This window comes from Pholcus phalangioides, unplaced genomic scaffold (genome assembly GCF_987345545.1).
Source record: "Pholcus phalangioides strain wild (caught in Gottingen) unplaced genomic scaffold, Ppha-v1.0 ptg000030l_1, whole genome shotgun sequence".
NCBI classification, from domain to species: Eukaryota; Metazoa; Arthropoda; class Arachnida; order Araneae; family Pholcidae; genus Pholcus; species Pholcus phalangioides.
In genome coordinates this window covers 1,058,966-1,066,883 of record NW_028301620.1, presented here as the reverse complement: position 1 = coordinate 1,066,883, position 7,918 = coordinate 1,058,966, and the positions used below count along the sequence as shown (strand labels likewise).

The 7,918-nt window shown below is 34.5% G+C and overlaps 1 non-coding gene across 1 annotated transcript; it reads left to right on the top strand.

Annotated features, from left to right (window-relative positions):
• Positions 1-7,198: 7,198 nt before the first annotated feature.
• On the top strand, positions 7,199-7,270 carry TRNAA-AGC (transfer RNA alanine (anticodon AGC)). The gene has a single exon. It is a non-coding gene; the product is annotated as a tRNA-Ala (tRNA).
• The last annotated feature ends 648 nt before the right edge of the window (positions 7,271-7,918 follow it).

Here is a 7,918-nt window from a genome sequence, read left to right as displayed (position 1 = left end):
AATGTATAAATTTTTTAATAACTATTTACATTGCATGAGTCCTGTCAATTTTTCAATATGGAATTTATATATGGGAGAGGAGATTATGACAACAATGTTCAAATACTAAATGAAATAATTACAAGAAGGTTAAATATAATCACACTGACACTCAACTTCCATTAAACATCCAAATAAATGACTGCAGATTTAATGTCCGTAAAACTTATATTTTTATACACACAATACTCTTTCTATTCACAGAAATAAAGATGGTTTAAAATTAGACAAATTGAAAGAAATATTAGACATAATGGAACCAAATTACAAATCATTCTTCCACGTAAAACTATAATAAAAAAGCAATACATCTATTTTTATCGCACGTTTCTTTCTTATAACTTGCGAGTTTCCATCCAACTAATTTTTACGAAATTCACAGAAAACATGACGCTATACACTGTTTAGACATACTGTTTAGAAAATTAAAATGTGACACGTATCACATTTCATTCATGTATATACTCATTCAATGAGTATTTTTAATAAATGATTATTAATTGCGCATTGCACAATAAATATAAGTTTTATTTTTCATAATTTGATTGCACCATGAAAATTGTATAGTGCAACTTTCATGAAAATATGAAAATTTGAGCTGACTGCATAAAAATTCAGACAGATATACGCGATATCGTGGGATGTGATTTCGAAACTTGCTGAAAGTAACTGAATAATAAAGGATTTTCTAAAAATTGGCATACAATTATTATTATTTAATTTTTTGATTTCAGTTTGTTTATTTCGACATCATGTACACGCGTGTTATGCTAAAAAACGTTCTTTACATAGCCTCAGACACGCGTCTTTGCTCATTCGCATAATGCTGTCTGTTTATTCTCGAAATAACCAAATAATAGAAAATAATCCTATACTTTAATTTGTGGATACCATTATAATTTGTGGGAAAACCCATATTATTCACTTATTTTCAACAAGTTTCGAATTGTCAGTTTATAGTATCGCGTATATTTTTTTGAATTTTCACGACATTCAGCTGGAATTTTCATAAAAGTTACACTTTATATTTGACAATCAAATTATCAAAATTAAAGCATTTTTTGCGTATGCATAAATAATAATCATTTACCAAAAATTCTCATTGAATAATAATTTGACACATTTTAAATTTTTACACAGTATGCCTCATGTACAGCGCCATGTTTTCTATGAATTTCGTAAAAAGTTCTTGGAAACTTTGCCCGTTATAAGCAAAAAATATGTGATGAAAAGTGGAAATTTTATAGAAAATATTTATATATTTTTAAAGATACGTGCTATTCTCACGAAAATGTGCAGAAGTATTGCACAAACTCGGTAAAATATTTTGTGAAATTTACAAATAATTTGCAGTTTTTTTATCATACAAGGATAATCAAAAATCTTTTTTTGTTATCTTATTTAATTTTTTGTCAATGCCCTAAATGCACTCGTGATTAAATTTTCAATAGAAAATGTAGGGTTCACACGATCGAAATTTCAGAACGATTTGCGCAGTATTTTTCTAGAAATTTCAGAAAATGTCCAAACTCCAAAAAGGGCACAGACTTTTGGCTATATAGTGTACCATGTATACAGAATTCATAGCAAACGGAGGAGAGGTTCATTTTATTGGCGAACCGTTCAGACCAGAGGCATATACTTCCAATTGGAAAAAAGTTTCCAAATAACTCAGATATGTCATTAATGTTTCAAGGAGTTGTATAGTTATTAAAATAAAAAATGACTCTTTGTACATTGCCCGTGTGCTCCAAAATCCAATAAGAAAGTTGTCGCCACTCTCTCTTGATACCAACAAAAAATAAATTCTGTATTTTTAAGTGTAATATTCGCAGAGATATTCGAAAAACGGTGAAAAGTTGGGAAAAACTGATAAATATATATGAGTAAACCAGTTAACCTGCTGTTAAAGTTGTTATCTCTCCAACTTTGCTCCTTTTTCGAATTCAAATATCTCAGTGAATATTGAATTTAGAAACATGGATTCTTTTTGTTGGCACCAAGAGAGACAGGGCAACAACTTTCTAATCAAGGCACATGGGGACTGTATAAAAAAGCTAATCTTTTTTATTTTAATAACTATACAACCTCTTGAAACATGAATGATACACGTGAGCACTGCATGTTATTTGGAAACTTTTTCCCACTGGAAGTATACCTCTGGGATCAACGGTTCACCAATAAAATGTCATACCTCGTTTGCCACGCACCCTTTACATGAATATATAAAACTAGGTGTACACGAGGTAATACAAATGTGGTCTTTATGGATCTGCCCCTGACTGGCATGAATCCGTCCGTTTCAAATGTGTGTAGTTTATGTGTTGTGTTGTTTTTGTTATGTTTTTATATTGCATTTATGTGTATGAAAATGTGTGTGTGTGTTTCTCACTTCGGGCTAAATTTTAGAATTTAATTTTCGAAATAAATCTCAAAGTTAAAAAATAATTGAAAATTTCATTCAATTTAAATTGATGTTATAAACACATCTCATTACTGATATTCGTTCGCGCCTCAAATTTTATTCATTAGGACAGAGTAGACCAGGATATAGTGGCTTTTTTCTATGGACTTCATATTAATCACCAATAAACTGCACATGCGACTCGTAAGCATTCCTTTGAGGGGTTTCTAACGAATTGATGCATGCCAGAAAGAGTCTCGTGTTTATGTGTCCTGTAACGTAGTTAGCGGCGGTCGAGATGTGCGTGATAAAAAATGGGGCCATAAATGTTTAAAACTGAAAGCGATGCATTAGTCTAGAGCAGAGCGTGAACAGCCTTTTCAGTCCACGGGGCAGATACGCGGTATTTCTGCCACTCATGGGCCAGAAACTAGGGACCTGACGGCCAGTATTTTACTGGATATCCCTGTGTGGGATTTTGATCGTACGTTTTGTAAAATGACTTTTTTTTTAAATATTTTTTTTTTTTTGTAAATTTTGTCCCGTTTTTTTCAACAAGGTTTAGTTGAATTTTTGAAATCACATTATTTTCATGACTTATAAATTATATCATGATGATTGTGAGTCCAGTTATCATAGCTAATTGTAGTCATACAAAGTACATCTATCTTACATGTTTGTCCAACATTTACGAGTGAATTACATTTTGAATTGCAGAACCCATCATTTCATCGCGATTGGTGATTTTTCAAGAATTTTAGCGATATTTGCCTTCGACAATTTATCCACCTGTAATTTATAACTTTATTTGTCTTTGAAAGTTTTTCGGCTGTAAATGGCAACTTTACTCGCCTTTGGCAATTTTTGGGTGTTACTAATCATTTTACTTGCCTTTGATAACTTTTTCCACTGTAAATAACAACTTTACTTGCCTTTGACTAATTTTTCGGCTGTAAAAAGCTTCGATAATTTAATCAGCTGTAGATGGAAACTTGTTTTTGACAATTTTTTTTTGGCTGTAATTGGCAATTTCACTTGCCTTCGACGATTTTTTTTGCCAGTAATTTATACCTTTACTTGCCTTTATGAATTTTTAGGCTGTAAATGGCGACTTTACTTTACTTGCCTTTGACAGTTGTTTTGGCAATATCTCGTATTTTTCTGAAGGGAATATGGCCAGACTACGTATTTCTCGTGTTGTGTATATTGATAATTTTCTACCGAAACATTTTTTGTGGGGCAAACTATATCCACGGGCCGGAGATTGTACACCTCTTGTCTAGTGTGTGCCGTACGATTTTAGAGGTCATACTTTCAGAAAGATATAACGGTTTACGGAAAATTTTCACTGTTATCGGTGAATTTCCCTAGCGATTAATTGCATGGCGATGAATTCGACACGAGTCATCGAGCCAGTATGTGAGCGAGGAATGACGAATGTGTGAGTCAGTAAAGGTTAAAGTATTTACTGTGACAGAGTGGCTAGTGTTGGTGAGTGAGCAAACTAGTGAGTGAATGAGAGACCTAGTGAGTGAATGAGAGACTTAGTGAGTGAATGAGAGACTTAGTGAGTGAATGAGAGACTTAGTGAGTGAATGAGAGACTTAGTGAGTGAACGAGTGAGCGAGTATCATAGTGAATGGCCCAGTTACAGAATGAATGACTCATTCACTCACTAGTCCGCTCATTTGCTCACTCAATCGATCTTTTATTCACTCGATCATTCATTCACTCATGTCGAACTCTGTTGTCGGTCAATTTTCCCAGCGATGAATTTTTCATGCCGTAAATTGTTAGTTGATGAATTTTCCTATCGGTGAATTCCATTATGGTGAATTTTCTGGATACGGATATAATCGACTTTGTCGAGAGAGTGGAGTAGACCAGAGGCACAGCTGCATAGATACAATAACATCGCAACGAATTAATTTTATTTCGGATAATTATAACGTGCGTCGGCTCCATTTACTGTGTATTCATCGTCACAAATATTTCCCGTTCGTTAATAATTGTATATACGCATGCTCTCGATTCCATTTACCGCTAACCGAGTGAATTTGTATGCAAATCGTGAGCACAAGTGCAGTTGCTCGTGTCATTTAATGACCCTCCCCCCCTCCCCCTCATTCAAATGGACAACCGCGGTACATATGCAGCTTCTCTCGTAACCTCAACTAACATCCAAGTGGCGTATGATAGGAAAATATCTCAAATAAATAGTTGCGATCTCTTTCTCACTTGAATTATTTTCTCTAAAACACTAATTGGAACCGCAAGTGGTGAAATAAGTAGAGCCAAACTCGGTTGCAACGAAAACTCGGCTATAACGTTGATAATTATTATCTCTAATTGATTGTGATTGATGGTATCACTGATTGCAACCGGATTCTCAATTTTTTAAATTGAAAGAGAAACAGAGGCTTTATGTTTATACAGAAACTTTTTTAGTCAAAAAATGGAGCTAAAGTCAATGTGCAGATACATTAATGTTTCAAATAAGTTTTGCCGACACCACTTCACATTAAATCGGGGTTGATCCGATGTGTACACGCGGGGGGGGGGGGTGTTGCACGGGGTCTTCGAAAGACCAATAAAATACTTTCATCAGCTATTTCAATCAATTTCTCTTGATTTAAATGTTTTTTGAAGGAAGGTTGATAACTAAAAATAAAAATTTATCTGGAAGAAAATCCTTGTGATTCCCCCCAAACCTTTTGTGACCCGTCCTATGTCAATCGTGCGTACGACCCTGGGAGTGATGGAACACATTATGGAGGCTATGAACAAATCTGGCCCAAGTTTCTTACACCTGAAAGAAAATTTTTCCGAAAATAATGGGATAAAATACTGATAAAAATATTTGAAAGTGAGCCCTCAACCAAGGAAATTATCAAGTGATTTTGTTTTCATATAGAACTCACTGCATGTCAAATGTGACCATTATGATATAATAATGACCATTATTAGAGAATAAACCACTTACAGAATAAACCTGTACGTGATGGAGATTGTTTACGTTAATATTTGAATTCATCAACCCAAAATTAGTTTAGAAAAACTTAAATGTATTTCGCGCATGTTATGTATAAAAAAAATTAAAATTTTCGACCAGTGTGATTAGCGTTCCGAACTGATTCCCATAGAGCAGGGGTTGCACAAACTCCGGCCCGCCAAAGCGTTTCATTCGGCCCGTAGAAGATGTTCGTTCTGGTAAAACATTATCAGTAGTAATAGCTGGCCATATTTCCTTCATTTAAAAATACGGGATTTTTTTGTATCAATACAGACCATCGTTAGTTACCCCCCCCCCCAAAAAAAAAAGAAAAAAAAGAAAGGTAAATAAAGTTGCCAATTATGGCCAAAGAAATTGTCAAGGGAAAGTAAAGTTGCTAAGTACAGCAAAAAAAGTAAAAAATGAGTAAAATTGTCAAAATAGCTGAAAACTTGCCAGTGGTGGGAAATAGAGATTTAGATATATATATGTTACGGTAAATGTGATAAATGCGGTTATTATTTAAAATAAGGTTGTTATACATACTTATCATGCATTTTGGTAAGTTTGATAAATTCCCCTACATTAATAACTTTTACCGGCAATTATGCATATTCGGGGGGGGGGGGGGTACGATCGTAAAATTTATTATCATTATATCGGGGTCCGAATATATTCATCAGACTGGAGAAACCACGAGACACCCAGGTTCTGTCGCAAGAAGCAACGTAAGGTCTTCGGCCTCCCCAGAAGGGGGGAGGTCCAGGGCATCTCCGGCAAAACCATTATTTATTGATACGTCAAAGATTACATATAGCGAAAGGAAATTAAAAATTATGTAAAAAGAAGAATCAAATTAATCGAGTTAAAGTCAAAGTGCAACAGGCACGGATAATAAATAATCATGGAAAGATGTATAAAATCATATCGCAAAGGCACAATCAGAAATTTGATTAAATTAAATAAATAAATAAATTGAAATTAAATAAATAAATAAATTGAAATTAAATAAATAAATAAATTGAAATTAAATAAATAAATGAATTGAAATTAAATAAATAAATAAATTTGATTGATCGAGGATTGTTTAACAGAAGGGCAGAGCACCCCATTGCGCTCGGGCAGTTCAGTACACTCTGTCCAATTCGCTTTTGATCATAGTTGAAGGTCTTTAAAATATCTCCGGGACACTTGATTATAGATTTAGGATTCATCCTGCTCCCCGCCTTCAAACAGTGCCACCAGCGCACTGTCAGGGTGAAGACGCGGCGATCTCCTTAACGGAGGTGCTGGTACCGGAGTTGCAGGGGCTGGAGGAGACGGATCCCTTATCTTCCCAGGATGTTCCTCAAGGAATTTCACCATTTTTCTTATCTTTTCTCTTGATTTCTCTCGACGTAGTATGGCAAGCATCCATGGTCTGTGTAGATGGGCAGCCGGCGAACGGAAGTGATAGGGTGTCGTTTCTGGACAGCATGTGGCGTAGTGCAGGGGCGGCGTGCCGGGCTCAAGAGACATCAGGCTCAATATTCATCAGACACAAACTAGACTCATTTGAAATTTTTTTCATATTTATCAAATTCACCAATTACACTAGGGTATTATGCATAATCGCAGGTAAAGGCGATAAATTATATTTGATAAGTATTATTTGTACAAGATATACGGAAGATATCGATCCCTCGATTGCCGGACGAGTGCTCTGACCACTAAGCTACAGAGGAGATAGAGATTTTCCTTCGCTAGAGCGTAAAATCTCTATCTCCTCTGTAGCTTAGTGGTCAGAGCACTCGTCCAGCAATTGAGGGACCCGGGTTCGACTCCCGGTAGAGGCAGCCATGAGTTTTTCCTTCCTTAAAAAAAAAATTAACATCTCAAATAATAAATATCTTCACAACATCTAGTCTTCCGTATATCTTGTATTAACAAGTGAAGAGCGACATTCATGTCATAAGTATTATTTGATAAATTAGCATTCGATAATTATCAAACTTACCAAGACGATTTGTAAGTATGCATAATAGCCGGTAATTATGTATAGTAACCGATTTATCACATTTACCTTAACCTATATATAATTTAATTCCATAAAATTTTATAAATATATTATGTTTGAAAATATATGTTTGAATAAGCGAAATGAATATATTTATCTGACTATAATTAATTTTGATAATTAGAGAGATAATTATAATCATATTAATTATAATCTGAATCCTTGATTCCAGTAAAAAATATAAAATCAAGTAAGATTCATTGAAAATCGGAAAAAACGGGACAATTCATATGTGCGTGGGGATGGCCAAAATTACGGAAACGTCCCGTAAAATACGGGTTATCTTACATATGTCAGTTTGTCGCTGGTGGTTGGAAAAAGTTATGCACCACTGCCAAAGAGATGATGATTAATGAACCATTGCAATTTGTAGTAGCCCTTTATTTTCACACCTTTCAGCAATTTTAGCAGTAATTAGCGAAGTGCA